Source organism: Ranitomeya imitator, chromosome 2, assembly GCF_032444005.1.
Source record: "Ranitomeya imitator isolate aRanImi1 chromosome 2, aRanImi1.pri, whole genome shotgun sequence".
NCBI classification, from domain to species: Eukaryota; Metazoa; Chordata; class Amphibia; order Anura; family Dendrobatidae; genus Ranitomeya; species Ranitomeya imitator.
In genome coordinates, this window is record NC_091283.1 from 502197924 (window position 1) to 502211812 (window position 13889).

At 44.2% G+C, this 13889-nt stretch overlaps 1 protein-coding gene across 2 annotated transcripts in view; it reads left to right on the forward strand.

Moving 5' to 3' along the window:
• The first annotated feature begins 2659 nt into the window (after positions 1–2659).
• The window catches only part of KRT222 (keratin 222), a 118971-nt gene continuing 107741 nt past the window's right edge, over positions 2660–13889 (forward strand). The window contains exons 1-2 of one of the 2 annotated variants that reach the window (XM_069751594.1): positions 2683–2814; positions 7057–7137. The gene's annotated coding sequence lies outside the window, so the exon portion shown is untranslated. Of the gene's footprint in view, positions 2815–7056; positions 7138–13889 lie in introns of both variants that reach the window. The other variant, XM_069751592.1, reaches the window with a different exon arrangement.

Here is a 13889-nt window from a genome sequence, read left to right on the forward strand (position 1 = left end):
TCCCCATAGCTGTGCCATATAGTGCTCTGCACCGTTCATTATTTCCCCATAGCTGTGCCCCATATAGTGCTCTGCACCGTTCATTGTGCCCCATTGCTGTGCCATATACGGTGCTCTGCACCGTTCATTGTGCCCCATTGCTGTGCCATATACGGTGCTCTGCACCGTTCATTGTGCCCCATTGCTGTGCCATATACGGTGCTCTGCACCGTTCATTGTGCCCCATTGCTGTGCCATATACGGTGCTCTGCACCGTTCATTGTGCCCCATTGCTGTGCCATATACGGTGCTCTGCACCGTTCATTGTGCCCCATTGCTGTGCCATATACGGTGCTCTGCACCGTTCATTGTGCCCCATTGCTGTGCCATATACGGTGCTCTGCACCGTTCATTGTGCCCCATTGCTGTGCCCATATACGGTGCTCTGCACCGTTCATTGTGCCCCATTGCTGTGCCATATACGGTGCTCTGCACCGTTCATTGTGCCTCATTGCTGTGCCATATACGGTGCTCTGCACCGTTCATTGTGCCCCATTGCTGTGCCATATACGGTGCTCTGCACCGTTCATTGTGCCCCATTGCTGTGCCATATACGGTGCTCTGCACCGTTCATTGTGCCCCATTGCTGTGCCATATACGGTGCCATATGCTCCCTGCATGTCCCACATATATACACAGCTCTGCCGCCTGCATGTCTCACATATATACACAGCTCTGCCGCCTGCATGTCCCTCATATATACACAGCTCTGCTCCCTGCATGTCCCACATATATACACAGCTCTGCTCCCTGCATGTCCCACATATATACACAGCTCTGCCGCCTGCATGTCCCACATATATACACAGCTCTGCTCCCTGCATGTCCCACATATATACACAGCTCTGCTCCCTGCATGTCCCACATATATACACAGCTCTGCTCCCTGCACCGTTAATTGTGCCCCATAGAAATCTCTGCCGCCGCCGCCGCTGCTGCAATAAAAAAAAAAAACACATACTCACCTCCCTTGATTGCAGCTCCCGGCGTCTCGTTCCGGCGCCTCCATCTTCCCGGCGTCTCTGCTCTGACTGATCAGGCAGAGGGCGCCGCGCACACTATATGCATCATCGCGCCCTCTGCCTGAACAGTCAGAGCGCAGACGCCGGGAAGATGGAGGCGCCGGCCGGGAAGATGGAGCGACGCCCGGCGGCTGGAACGAGGACAGGTGAATATGACATACTCACCTAGTCCTGGCGATCCTCGCGCTGTCCCTCTGCCTGGTCTTCGGTGCCACAGCTCTTCCTGTCAGCGGTCACCGGCACCGCCGATTAGAGGAATGAATAGGCGGCTCCGCCCCTATGGGAGGTGGAGCCGCTTATTCATATCTCTAATGAGCGGTCCCACGTGACCGCTGAAGAGAGGAAGAAGCTGCAGCACAGAAGACGGGGAGGAAGGCAGGGACAGCGCGAGGATCACTGGGACTAGGTAAGTATACCTCAGCGCCCTCACCCCCTCACCCGCCGACCCTGCCACCCACATTGACTCGAGTATAAGCCGAGAGGGGCACTTTCAGCCCAAAAATTTGGGCTGAAAATCTCGGCTTATACTCGAGTATATACGGTAATGTCACAAAAAAACAAAATGCAAGAAAACTGGTGGCACCTTCCCTTTAAGGGCTCAAGAAAAGCTGAGCAACAACCCCTTTGAAGGCTGCAATGTAGGGCATGCTCTTCCGCTTTTCCATGCTACTCCTGCCCACAATGGATGTGCCAGTGTGGTGCAACTGGGTTTCCCCATCCTCTGTAATCTAGTCCCAGTGATAGATGATTATTTACCTAATAATTGTGTGGTGTAAGGACTTTATGTGGGTGGCTTACTATATGCAAGGATTCTTTATTCAGGGGCACATTGGCAGATTTAGCCAACCTCATTGGCTACAAGAAAACATCATAAACATCACACACAAATATATAATATTTTTATGACATCCACCTATCAGGAGGTAGAGGTCATCTTCTATCTTGTTCACAATCCTGAAATGAAGAGACCTTGGATTCAGCTTTCTCCGTTGCAGTTTATGTGAGACACTGACATACTTGAGTGTTTCCTTTCTTCCATAAACTACAATGATCATGGCAGCACTCATGTATGGCCACTTCATCTACTTCTTACCGAGATGATGACACGGTCACCGACACGACCACATAGTGCACCATTAATAGATACCCATCTCTACGATGCTACCTGACACTCCTCTACTCCCTAACATGGAAAATACATATGCGCAGCCACCAGTCACTGTCAGGTTCAGGCATGTCTGTGACCATGTACTTGGGGCCCACACAGAAAGTCATCGAGGGACGCATGTGGCCCCCGGGCTACAGGTTGTGCACTCCTGTTTTATTAATATTATATTGTGTATTAACCCCATACAACGTGGCATCATATTGAAGTGGCACTAAAGCCATTTCTGATATTCCGAGATATAGCTGTGTACCAAGGTCCATGATATTGAACCTACTCCTCAGAATAAAATATATCCATCCGCGCACATTGGCTATGCTGTATACTGCTGTTCTGTTGTACTCAATCTACTAATACCTGAAGGGGGATCTAGAACTGGTTGGAAACTTGACGAACAACATTCTCAGGTAAAGGAACATTTCTGACAAGCAGCAATCAGAGTAAACTTTCCTTCAGGTAGAGCGTGGCAGGTCTCCGAGGAATATGCTCATCTCTGTAGTGATTTGCTGGATCTTATCTTGTTTGAAGGCACCATGATGACATTGAGGTAGACAACGAAACAATCCCAGGACACTTCTCACAAGATCTGTAAGTAGTAAGTGCAATTGTTTTGGAAAGTGCTGCGCTTGAGTGTTGGTGAACTAAAAAGGGCAGGACACTAAATAAACAGACGTCCATACTGCCAGGTTATACCAGATCGATATGTACACAACACGTGGAACATGTCTAGCCGAGCCCGTATCAGTGTGGAAATGTTTTTACTATACAAGTGGATGTCATATTGCGAAGTGACTGAAGCATAAGTGGTTGTTTTACTGTTGTGATTTTTGCAACAAGAGATATATTGTGAAAAATCACCACGCGTTTCAGTGATCTACACTGGGGCACACCATTAAGTGTAACTGCTAGTGGCAATACTATAGTTTACATTGTGAGGTTGTAAATCAATGTCACAACCTGGGGACATTTTAAAATATGTATATTAACATATGCACGCCTCTTCATTAATTTGTCTTGCTTGAGCGAGTACAGAAGAACAATATTTCAGGAGTATGTAGCTGACATAATGAGATGACACCAGGGCTGTCCGTAACCGTGTGTGACCTAAGAAGCCACACAGGCCTTCGCAGCCTGTAACATCAGGGCTTGTACCCCTAATCCCACACTTGGTTCCTGAAGCTACGAGAAGGCGACTGAACAGAATGCATCTTCAGTCCTTAGCATATTGACTTGGCAATGGATCCACCAGACTTCTGCACAACACAACTGATGGTCCCAACCCCATTTATAAGGCAAGAAATCCCACTTATTAAACCTGACAGGGCACACCTGTGAAGTGAAAACCATTCCCGGTGACTAGCTCTTGAAGCTCATCAAGAGAATGCCAAGAGTGTGCAAAGCAGTCATCAAAGCAAAAGGTGGCTACTTTGAAGAACCTAGAATATAAGACATATTTTCAGTTGTTTCACACTTTTTTGTTAAGTATATAATACCACATGTGTTAATTCATAGTTTTGATGCCTTCAGTGTGAATGTACAATTTGCATAATCATGAAAATACAGAAAAATCTTTAAATGAGAAGGTGTGTCCAAACTTTTGGTCTGGACTGTATGTGTCTGTATATCTTTGTCATTTGGTCACTTTTCAGGTACAGCATAAGGGACAGCATCAATTGAAAGTTCTGCATTGGCAAGATCTAATGTAAGGAAACGTTCACACTAGTGTAGATTCTCTCAAGTGAGCGAATCGGGCCGATTATGCTAATGACACTCAGATCAAACTCTGTCAGAGTTTGATCCAAGCGTCATCTTACTGTGATCCAATTCCCTCGGATGAACTGCAGCACAGGTGAGTAGAAGATGGAGAACTTAATTTCTCCATCTTCTCCATTGTCTCTGTAAGCATACATCGGACTGCACTCGAATGGCATCTGAGTGCAGTCTGATGTTTTACACACACCCATTGACTTGTACTGGTACACGTTGTCCCATTTGTAGAGCCACTCATAGCATGCTGTAATTGTTTTCTCATGATGAATTGGCATGAGAAAAAAAATCAAAGGTCTGCACTGTCCCAGAGTATAATATTGGTCCAAATGCTATCTGATAAAAAAAAATCTTGTACAAATTATACGCTAGTGTGAGCGAGCCCTAATGATGGGCATGAATGATTCAAACAGTATTTCAAAATAATGTGACAGTCTAGGAATTTTTGGCTTAGACTGCCTTAATTTGAAACATATGGTATATATGGTTCCAGCACCATCTGTATAAACTTAATTTTGCACCAATTTCCTATTGCACACTGTTTGACACATGAGCATTTCTTGCCTTGCATACTTTGCATATGTTATAACAAAAGTCACATTCGGCCAGAGGAGTAGTCACAATAAGGCTACTTTCACACTAGCGTCGGAATCTCCCCGTCGCATTGCGTCGGGCAGAGATTCCGACGCTAGCGTTTAACGCATTGCACAATGGAGGCAGCGGATGCATTTCTCTGGCGCATCCGCTGCCCCATTGTGAGGTGCGGGGAGGTGGGGGCGGAGTTCCAGCCGCGCATGCGCGGTCGGAAAAAGCGGTCCGTCAGGAGCAAAAAACGTTACATGTAGCGTTTTTTGCTCCCGACGGTCCGCCAAAGCACGACGCATCCGTCGCACGATGGATGCGACGTGTGGCAATCCGTCGCAATGCGTCGTCAATACAAGTCTATGGGGAAAAAACGCATCCTGCAAGTACTTTTGCAGGATGAGTTTTTTCTGCAAAACGACGCATTGTGACGGATTGCAGTTAACGCTAGTGTGAAAGTAGCCTCAGTGGTAAAATTTTAAGTGAAACAAAAAAATCACCTATTGACTAAATAAGGTCTTTGTGTTAAATTTATTTATTTTTTAATTATTGGCACATTTTTTCCCGAACACTACCTGTACTAAAAAACAAAATTCGAAATCTTGCAATTTTCAAATTGGCTACAGGGGCTTTTTTAGACTCATACTTCGTGGATTTTCAGGAAGCGTTTTCAGCAGGCTCCTTATCAGCAGAGGGAGGATTACAATGACAGGTAAACCCTAAGCACAGCTGATAACCCAGGATCTACCCATCACAATAGGGGACGTCACAGCTGACCCTGCTCCCTCTCCCTTCATAATGATCTTTGCACATGCTCATTAGAAACATCAATACAAAAGATAGGGAACAGACTCCGTTTATTGCGTCTAATTTACATGTGTTGTTTCGTTATACGACAGCAAGATAGAACCTAAAAAATCCCCAAATTGCAAGATTTCTCTGATTTAAACAATAGGTCATTTTATTATTACACATTCCTGTCATCAGAAAATGACTTATTGTTCAAATTAAGTTATGCTCAACATGTCTTTTAAAGAATTTAGGTGATTGTTTATTTTCCACGTCTTTATCTATTACAAAATCCATCATTTTATATTTTGACAACGAGGGCTAAGTTCCCATGTCCAGTAATCAACTATTTGAAATGGATCCGATAAGAAAAAAAAATGGATGCGGTTCAAATAGAAGAAAAATGGATGGATATTTATTCCATTTTGTATACACTACAATGTTAAAACAATATATATTTTTTATAGCTGGAGTAAAAATTTGTCTGCACAACTTTTTTGTCCTGCTTAAATAGCTTTTAGATCCATGATGTTTCAAACGGATAATTACTGAACATGTGAACTTATCCTAAGACTCATCAGTAGAGACCACTTTTTAGCTGTCATGTAACATAGTAACATAGTAACATAGTTAGTAAGGCCGAAAAAAGACATTTGTCCATCCAGTTCAGCCTATATTCCATCATAATAAATACCCAGATCTACGTCCTTCTACAGAACCTAATAATTGTATGATACAATATTGTTCTGCTCCAGGAAGACATCCAGGCCTCTCTTGAACCCCTCGACTGAGTTCGCCATCACCACCTCCTCAGGCAAGCAATTCCAGATTCTCACTGCCCTAACAGTAAAGAATCCTCTTATATGTTGGTGGAAAAACCTTCTCTCCTCCAGACGCAAAGAATGCCCCCTTGTGCCCGTCACCTTCCTTGGTATAAACAGATCCTCAGCGAGATATTTGTATTGTCCCCTTATATACTTATACATGGTTATTAGATCGCCCCTCAGTCGTCTTTTTTCTAGACTAAATAATCCTAATTTCGCTAATCTATCTGGGTATTGTAGTTCTCCCATCCCCTTTATTAATTTTGTTGCCCTCCTTTGTACTCTCTCTAGTTCCATTATATCCTTCCTGAGCACCGGTGCCCAAAACTGGACACAGTACTCCATGTGCGGTCTAACTAGGGATTTGTACAGAGGCAGTATAATGCTCTCATCATGTGTATCCATGTGTATGTCATTATCATAGACAGGATTGCAATGATAGATATCACTTATACTGTATATGGCAAACATAGCATCCACCTTGCATAGTACATGATGATCACAACTCACCTTCTACCCCTCTCTGCACTGTGACCTCTGCACAGGACATAGAACATGCCTAAAAGTAACAAAATATCCCAGTGTATTATTTGCTATGATTCAGATACTCACCGATTGATAATAAGAAATGATATACATATTGAAGAACAAGAACCTATGTCCGTATCTGGTAAAATATTACAATTAAAAGGCGATGCTTTTCCTTTAACTAGAAGGTGTATTGTGTGGCGCTGAGTACATAATAATATAACTGCTGTTTGGAAGATTAAAAACAGTGACTGGTTCCTCCCAAAACAAACAGAACGTATGAAGGAACTGAAGTTCACGTGTTTGCTTACATCATAACGCTGTGTTTACCCTCACACAGACTGTGTGGCCAGCTCCGTAACATAAGAACGATGCAGGATTATACTGAGGAGGGACTCCAGGTCCAGAAGACCCAACCAAGGTACTGCAACACCTCCTCTGTCTTTGCCCTGAACCGTAATGGATCTAGTAGTGGACACCTAAGGTCACAAGCAGAGCTGAATGAGAAGACATCTGGTTCAATGTGACAGCAAAGATAGGAGATGAAGTAGAGATGATTCTGCACATTGGTAAGGGTATGCTTACCATAGACAATATTCAAATGGCCTCTTCGGAGAAAAAGAGGACTTAAACTCTACAGCGCCACCTGACGAGGGTCAACAGCCCGAAACACCGTGTCTGCGAATTGAGATACTGATTTGGCTCTTATCTCAAGTCATATTGCAAGACTCGTTATAGGGTTGATTGTGACTTGTAGGATCTCTACTTCCAACAGGTGGCGCTATAGAGTTCAAGTCCACTTTTTCTCAGAAGAGGCAATTTGCATATTTCATTTCCTAGAAGAGCATTGCACGGCGAATAAGCCTCCTTACCTTGACAAGCCAGCTGGTATGTCACTCTCCATAAGGAGAAACGCTACCATAGAGAAGAACTTCTGGCTACTTTATGGAACAGGTGGGACCCAGCTAGGGGTATGGAAATAGGAGATAGAGCACTAGGCTAGGCCTTAGTGCCTGATGGGACATGAAGGACCCTCTGCCACATATGGAGGACCGCCAGTAAAAAGCAGGCATCGATATAGTAGATATAGACGTAGAGGTCCTATTTAGGCCTTAGTGGCTGATGGGGCATTAAAGACCCTCTGTCACATATAGAGGATCGCCAGTAAAAAAGAAAGCATGGATATAAGAGATATAGGCATAGAGGTCCTATTTAGGCCCTAGTACCTGATGGGGCATAAAGGACCTTCTGCCACATATACTGTAGAGGATCGCCAGTAAAATGCAAGCAGGATATAGGAGAAGTAGCGATCATATTTAGGCCCTAGTGGCTGATGGGGCATTAAAGATCCTCTGTCACATATAGAGGATTGCCAATAAAAACCAGCAGGCCCGTCTTCCCGAACTAGCTCTTTGATAAAATATCCCTCACAGAGAAGCTGACCAATACTAAAAGGAGGACCCCATTCTTCTATAAAGTATATACCATTACTTCTACTGGCCTCCATCTTCCAATGCACACATCGCACCGTATGGGCCATATAATTTGGAAACTACATAAAGAGCGGGCCTGCAGTCTATCAGCTCCTGCTGTAGGTGTTGTGTAATGGTTGCGTTGGTCTCCATGCTGTCCTCCACATCATATTACATTATGGACTTCCGTGAATTTGAATACACCCCATCTGAACTGGCTATATACAATTTGCTCAAAATAGGCTTAGTATAGTTATTTGTGATTTTTAGTTTTTTATTCTTTTTTTTTTTTAGAGAAGTGAGTAATAGCTTCTGTACATTACAGAGATCTGTTTGGAGACAAATTATCAAGGAGACTTCCAGCATGATGGTAGATTAATGATTGAGCAAATATTTTCTAAAGGGAATTCATCTACAAGTCGTCAACTGAGCTAATATTTTATGTTCAAGTATGATTTGAGTGTGTGAAGTGTTTTTGTGTTTTTAAGCTATCTATATAGTATTTATGCATATACCATATCTAAGGAAATGCAAATACAGCAAAAACTGATATAACACTATATGCAGGGGCGGACATACCATTGGTGCAACCTGTGCGGCCGCACAGGGGCCCAAGAAGTAAGGGGGCCCATTTCTCGCTCCAAAGCAAGTGCAATTTTGCATTTTTAGGAGTTCTCAGGCTGCAAAGGGCCCATAATATTGTTCTTGCACAGGGGCCCTTTTCAGACTGTGTCCGCCAGTGACTATATGGTACCTGTAAACATACTGCACCCATATAATTTAGATAGTGCTTGTTCGACCAACCGCTATTCCGACCAATGTTTTCCATGGGGAAAATGGAGTATGAAGCTGCCAGACAGAAGTCACAGTGGGTTTTCTCCAGTAGGAATGAAAGGATAAGACATGGTCAATTCCCAAATATTTCAGTAAATAGTCGGTGTTCTCCCCTCACATTAGATGATCATCCAGTGAACTCAAAATTAGTGAGTTTAGTTATCATTAATCGGTCGTTGTCTTCTGTAATTTTCAGCGTTGCTTCGGTCTTCTCTATTGTCATGTGACCTCAAAGGTATGCTTCCAGATCACGTGATATCTTTTGTGTAGAGCGAAGGTCACTTATTATATTTTCTCAATGCACGTCTATGACACTCATGACCCTGGTAATGTCGAGCAGTTGGGGTAAGAGAACCTAACCAACCCCCACCCCGATGACATTCCCCATGCCGCATGCCCCTGACGTTAAATAAAAACTACGTACAACAAATTCTTTGGAATAATACCGGCCACAGCAGCCTTTTATTTAACATAAACAAAACATAGATGAAATATGCATCCAATAACTTTAAACTAGGAGGAGTCCTTGGAGCTCCCAGGAATCTGGTGATCAAAACACAGCATAGCGTGAACGTTATCAAAACCAAAATTACTCCCAGCCGTTACCACCTGGCTCGGGAGCACCAAAAACCCCAGCGGGTTCACTGTTCACGCTAAAATTCCCGGGGAACCGACCACCCCTGCCGGAACCTCCCCCCAAGTCACCAGATCCAAAACAAGTTTACCACTTAATACAGAGGAGCCATAAGCCAATGGATCCCCCATCCCAATTTCCACCAACTCCAAGGACTCCACCCAGCCACCACGGCCACAATGACCCTTGATTACATAAAAACACCATCAAGACCAAAACGCCACCACCTTAAAAACCGCAAACAATTAAGGTGGGAGGGCGGGACACCCGTTACTCAGAGAGCGGGAACAGACCAGGCCACACCCCCACCACCAGTTAACTTTCTTAATTCCCCTTAAGCCCCCTCCTATTAACCCTAACCCCTCCCTCCATCCATTGGTCATGATGTCCTACCCTTACGCTGCGGGGAGAGGGGCGGCTCAGCTCCGGCCATTACTTGACCTTGGTAATGTCGAGCAGTTGGGGTAAGAGAACCTAACCAACCCCCACCCCTGATGACATTCCCCATGCCGCATGCCCCTGACCTTAAATAAAAACTACGTACAACAAATTCTTTGGAATAATATCGGCCACAGCAGCCTTTTATTTAACATAAACAAAACATAGATGAAATATACATCCAATAACTTTAAACTAGGAGGAGTCCTTGAAGCTCCCAGGAATCTGGTGATCAAAACACAGCATAGCGTGAACATTATCAAAACCAAAATTACTCCCAGCCGTTACCATCTGGCTCGGGAGCACCAAAAACCCCAGCGGGTTCACTGTTCACGCTAAAATTCCCGGGGAACCGACCACCCCTGCCGGAACCTCCCCCCAAGTCACCAGATCCAAAACAAGTTTGCCACTAAATACAGAGGAGCCATAAGCCAATGGATCCCCAACCAAATTTCCACCAACTCCAAGGACTCCACCCAGCCACCACAACGATGGACTTTGAATACCGCAAAAATCCGAGACCCTACCACAACGAAACACTATTGCCTTCTCCACACCTTCCTGCAGACCAAGCACCCAAAAATCAATCCCAACCGCATTCAAATGCACCCCGTATGCCAGCCAAAATGCCCCATCCCCCTTCTCCAATTCAAAATGCCTCACGGCAACACCACCATTCCTGGCCAGAAAAGCAGACACGGCTCTGTTAACTTTTATCCTGGCCTTGTTGATTTTATCCAAAGACCGCATATTCCTCCAACATTTTTGTGGTACAATCTCTGACCAAACCACCGATAATCCAGGATATAAAAGCCACAACCGCAACAAGTCCTGCTTTATACCCTTAATTAATTCTCTAAAGAGGCGCATCCCCAAATCATTACCTCCCACATGTAACACCAAAATATCTGGCGACTTATCCAAAATTACCGCAGCATGAATTTCCTTCAATAACCTGTTCCAGGCCATGCCCCTAAAGCCAATCCACCGGACCACCGCCACTGACTGATCGAAACCAAGTTGTCTACCCTCCGACCGTACATCAGCTCGCAGGGCTCCCCAGTGTACATAGGAATGGATGAAAATCCACACTAAAAGCGGCAAGGAACCTGAAAAATACAAACACAATCATTCAAATCCCACAGCGAAAACCTAAAATTAACCAGAACAAACGACATCGCCAGATGACCCGATCACACCCCACTTAACACCTAACATAACTGCGGTATCTATTCGACTTCCATCTGCCAATACGCTTGATAACCTCAGAATCCAAACCTCCAGCGGCCGCATCCGTTGCCGCCCCAATCCGAAATGAAGAGTAGACGCAACCAAAACTCAACACGCCCTTCGGACAAGAGTGCATCCCGCGCCAAAATTCCCCCCCGTCACTTTCCTGTTACGGGACACCAGCTCACCGATTCTCATTGCACCAAAAAATGCAAAAGAAAAAGCCAAACTGAACAGACAATGCTCAAAAACCGACCCACAACAAGCCCTCAACACCTCACCCAACCACTCCAACATCACAAAAGACACGGGACGCCGTGAATCCAACCTACCATATTGTCTACGGAAGCCTTTTTCCGCCTGCCTCATCAAAAACACTTTGGACAAATCACGCTGCCCCCTCAACTTAAAACCAAACGCCAGAGCAGCCAGCAAGCGCGATACCTTCGTTCATGACCAACCTTTCAAAAACCCACGACTCAGCCAGGACAACAAAACACCCAGCTGTTCATCGGAATCACCTACACCCGAGCAACATGCCAACACCCCTTCCCAAGACAACCAAACGGCCTGATAAGCCTCCCATGTTTTAGGAGCCAACAACGACTTTATCAAATCTTCGGCGTCCCGGATGCCACAAGCCAAAGGTCCACAGGGCAATCCAAACCGACGGTCTCTGCTTCCGGAGCCAAGGACCGAAAACGCTCAAACTGGAAACGAGAAAGAGAGTCAGCTATTGAATTACGCACCCCAGGCACATGAGTCGCCGTAACCTGTGAATTCAACTCCAGACAGGATAGAACCAATCGTCGGAGAACCCGCAACACGGGCGGTGACGACGCTGTGAGTCCATTAACTGCACACACCACCCCCATATAATCACAGTTAAAACGAATGCGCCTGTTATGGAATTCATGCTTCCACAAATGAACCGCCACCAAGATAGGAAAGATTTCCAATAACGCAATGTTACGAACCAGCCCTCTCACGATGTCGTGGCATTTCTGTCCACATTAATGATTTCGTTACAGATATTAGGAGCATGTGTAAGAATATCTACACTATACAATACGTCAGCAAAGCTACCAAGTAACTTTCTAAAGAATATATAACACACATCTGTGGAGCAAGGCAGCCACTTTCGACTCAATACCGCCACAGTGTCTGTTGCCATCACTGATTAAAACGGGGGCGCAGGATGGGAGCAGCACATGACAGGATGGGGACCATATACCAATATAAATGCTCGCCACCCGGGCGTAGAACGGGTTCAATAGCTAGTATATATATAAAACTACAGTGGGGGAAATAAATATTTGATTCCTTGCTGATTTTGTAAGTTTGCCCATTGACAAAGACATGAACTGTCTATAATTTTAAGGGTAGGTTAATTTTAACATTGAGACATGGAATATCAAAAATAAAATCCAGAAAATCACATTGTATAAATTATATAAATTTATTTGCAGTGAGAAATAAGTATTTGATCCCCTACCAACCCTTAAGAGTTCTGGCCAGACCAGTTAGACGCTCCTAATCAACTCGTTACCTACATTAAAGAGCTGTCTTACATAATCACCTTTATAAAAGACTCCTGTCCACCCTGTCCACAGACTCAATCAGTCAGACTCTAACCTCTACAACATGGGCAAGACCAAAGAGCTTTATAAGGATGTCAAGGGCAAGATCATAGATCTGCACAAAGCTGGAATGGGCTACAAAACCATAAGTAAGACGCTGGAATGAAACTGACAGTGAGAAGATACAGATCAGATATTAGAAAAAACTTTTTGACAGTGAGGGTGATCAATGAGGGAAACTCACTGCTGCGAGAGGTGGTGAGTTCTCCTTCAATAATAGTCTTCAGAGACTGGACAGACATCTGTCTGCGATGGTTTAGTGAATCCTGCACTGCATTGAGCAAGTGGTTGGACAAGATGATCCGTGAGGTCCCTTCCAAATCTAACATTCTGTCTGCGAACAATTGTCCCAAAAAATTGTGGAGCAATATAAAAAAATGTTCCTCAAAGTAAAATTACAAAGACTTTGAATATCATACCATTTACAACACATAATATAATAATATTCAGAGATTCTGGAGAAATCCATGTAAACAAGACTGATGGTCAATGTTGGATCTTTGGCCCTCAGGTGGCACTGAATTAAAATAAGGCATGATCAGGTCATGCAAATCACTGCATGAGCTCAGGAATACTTCCAGAGATCATTGCCTATAATCACAGTTTGTCTAACTAAACTATGTCTATAAGAGATATACGAATGATTGCATTCTTGTTTTCGTTACATTTTCCACTGTTTTTTAGAATTGAATTGCAGAAAAAAGATGCTAAATTGGTACCCTCACTCCCATAGAATGTAGAGTTAGTCCAGAAGTGGGATAAAAGACACTATTTTATTCATACAAAACACTGTATACATAAATTCAACCATTGTTTTTATTCTTCTGTCAATGGGGCGATATGAGGGATTTTTTGCATGTTAAGCTGTATTTTTTATTGATACCATTTTGGGGTGCATACCGTGTTTTAATAACGTCTTGTGGCA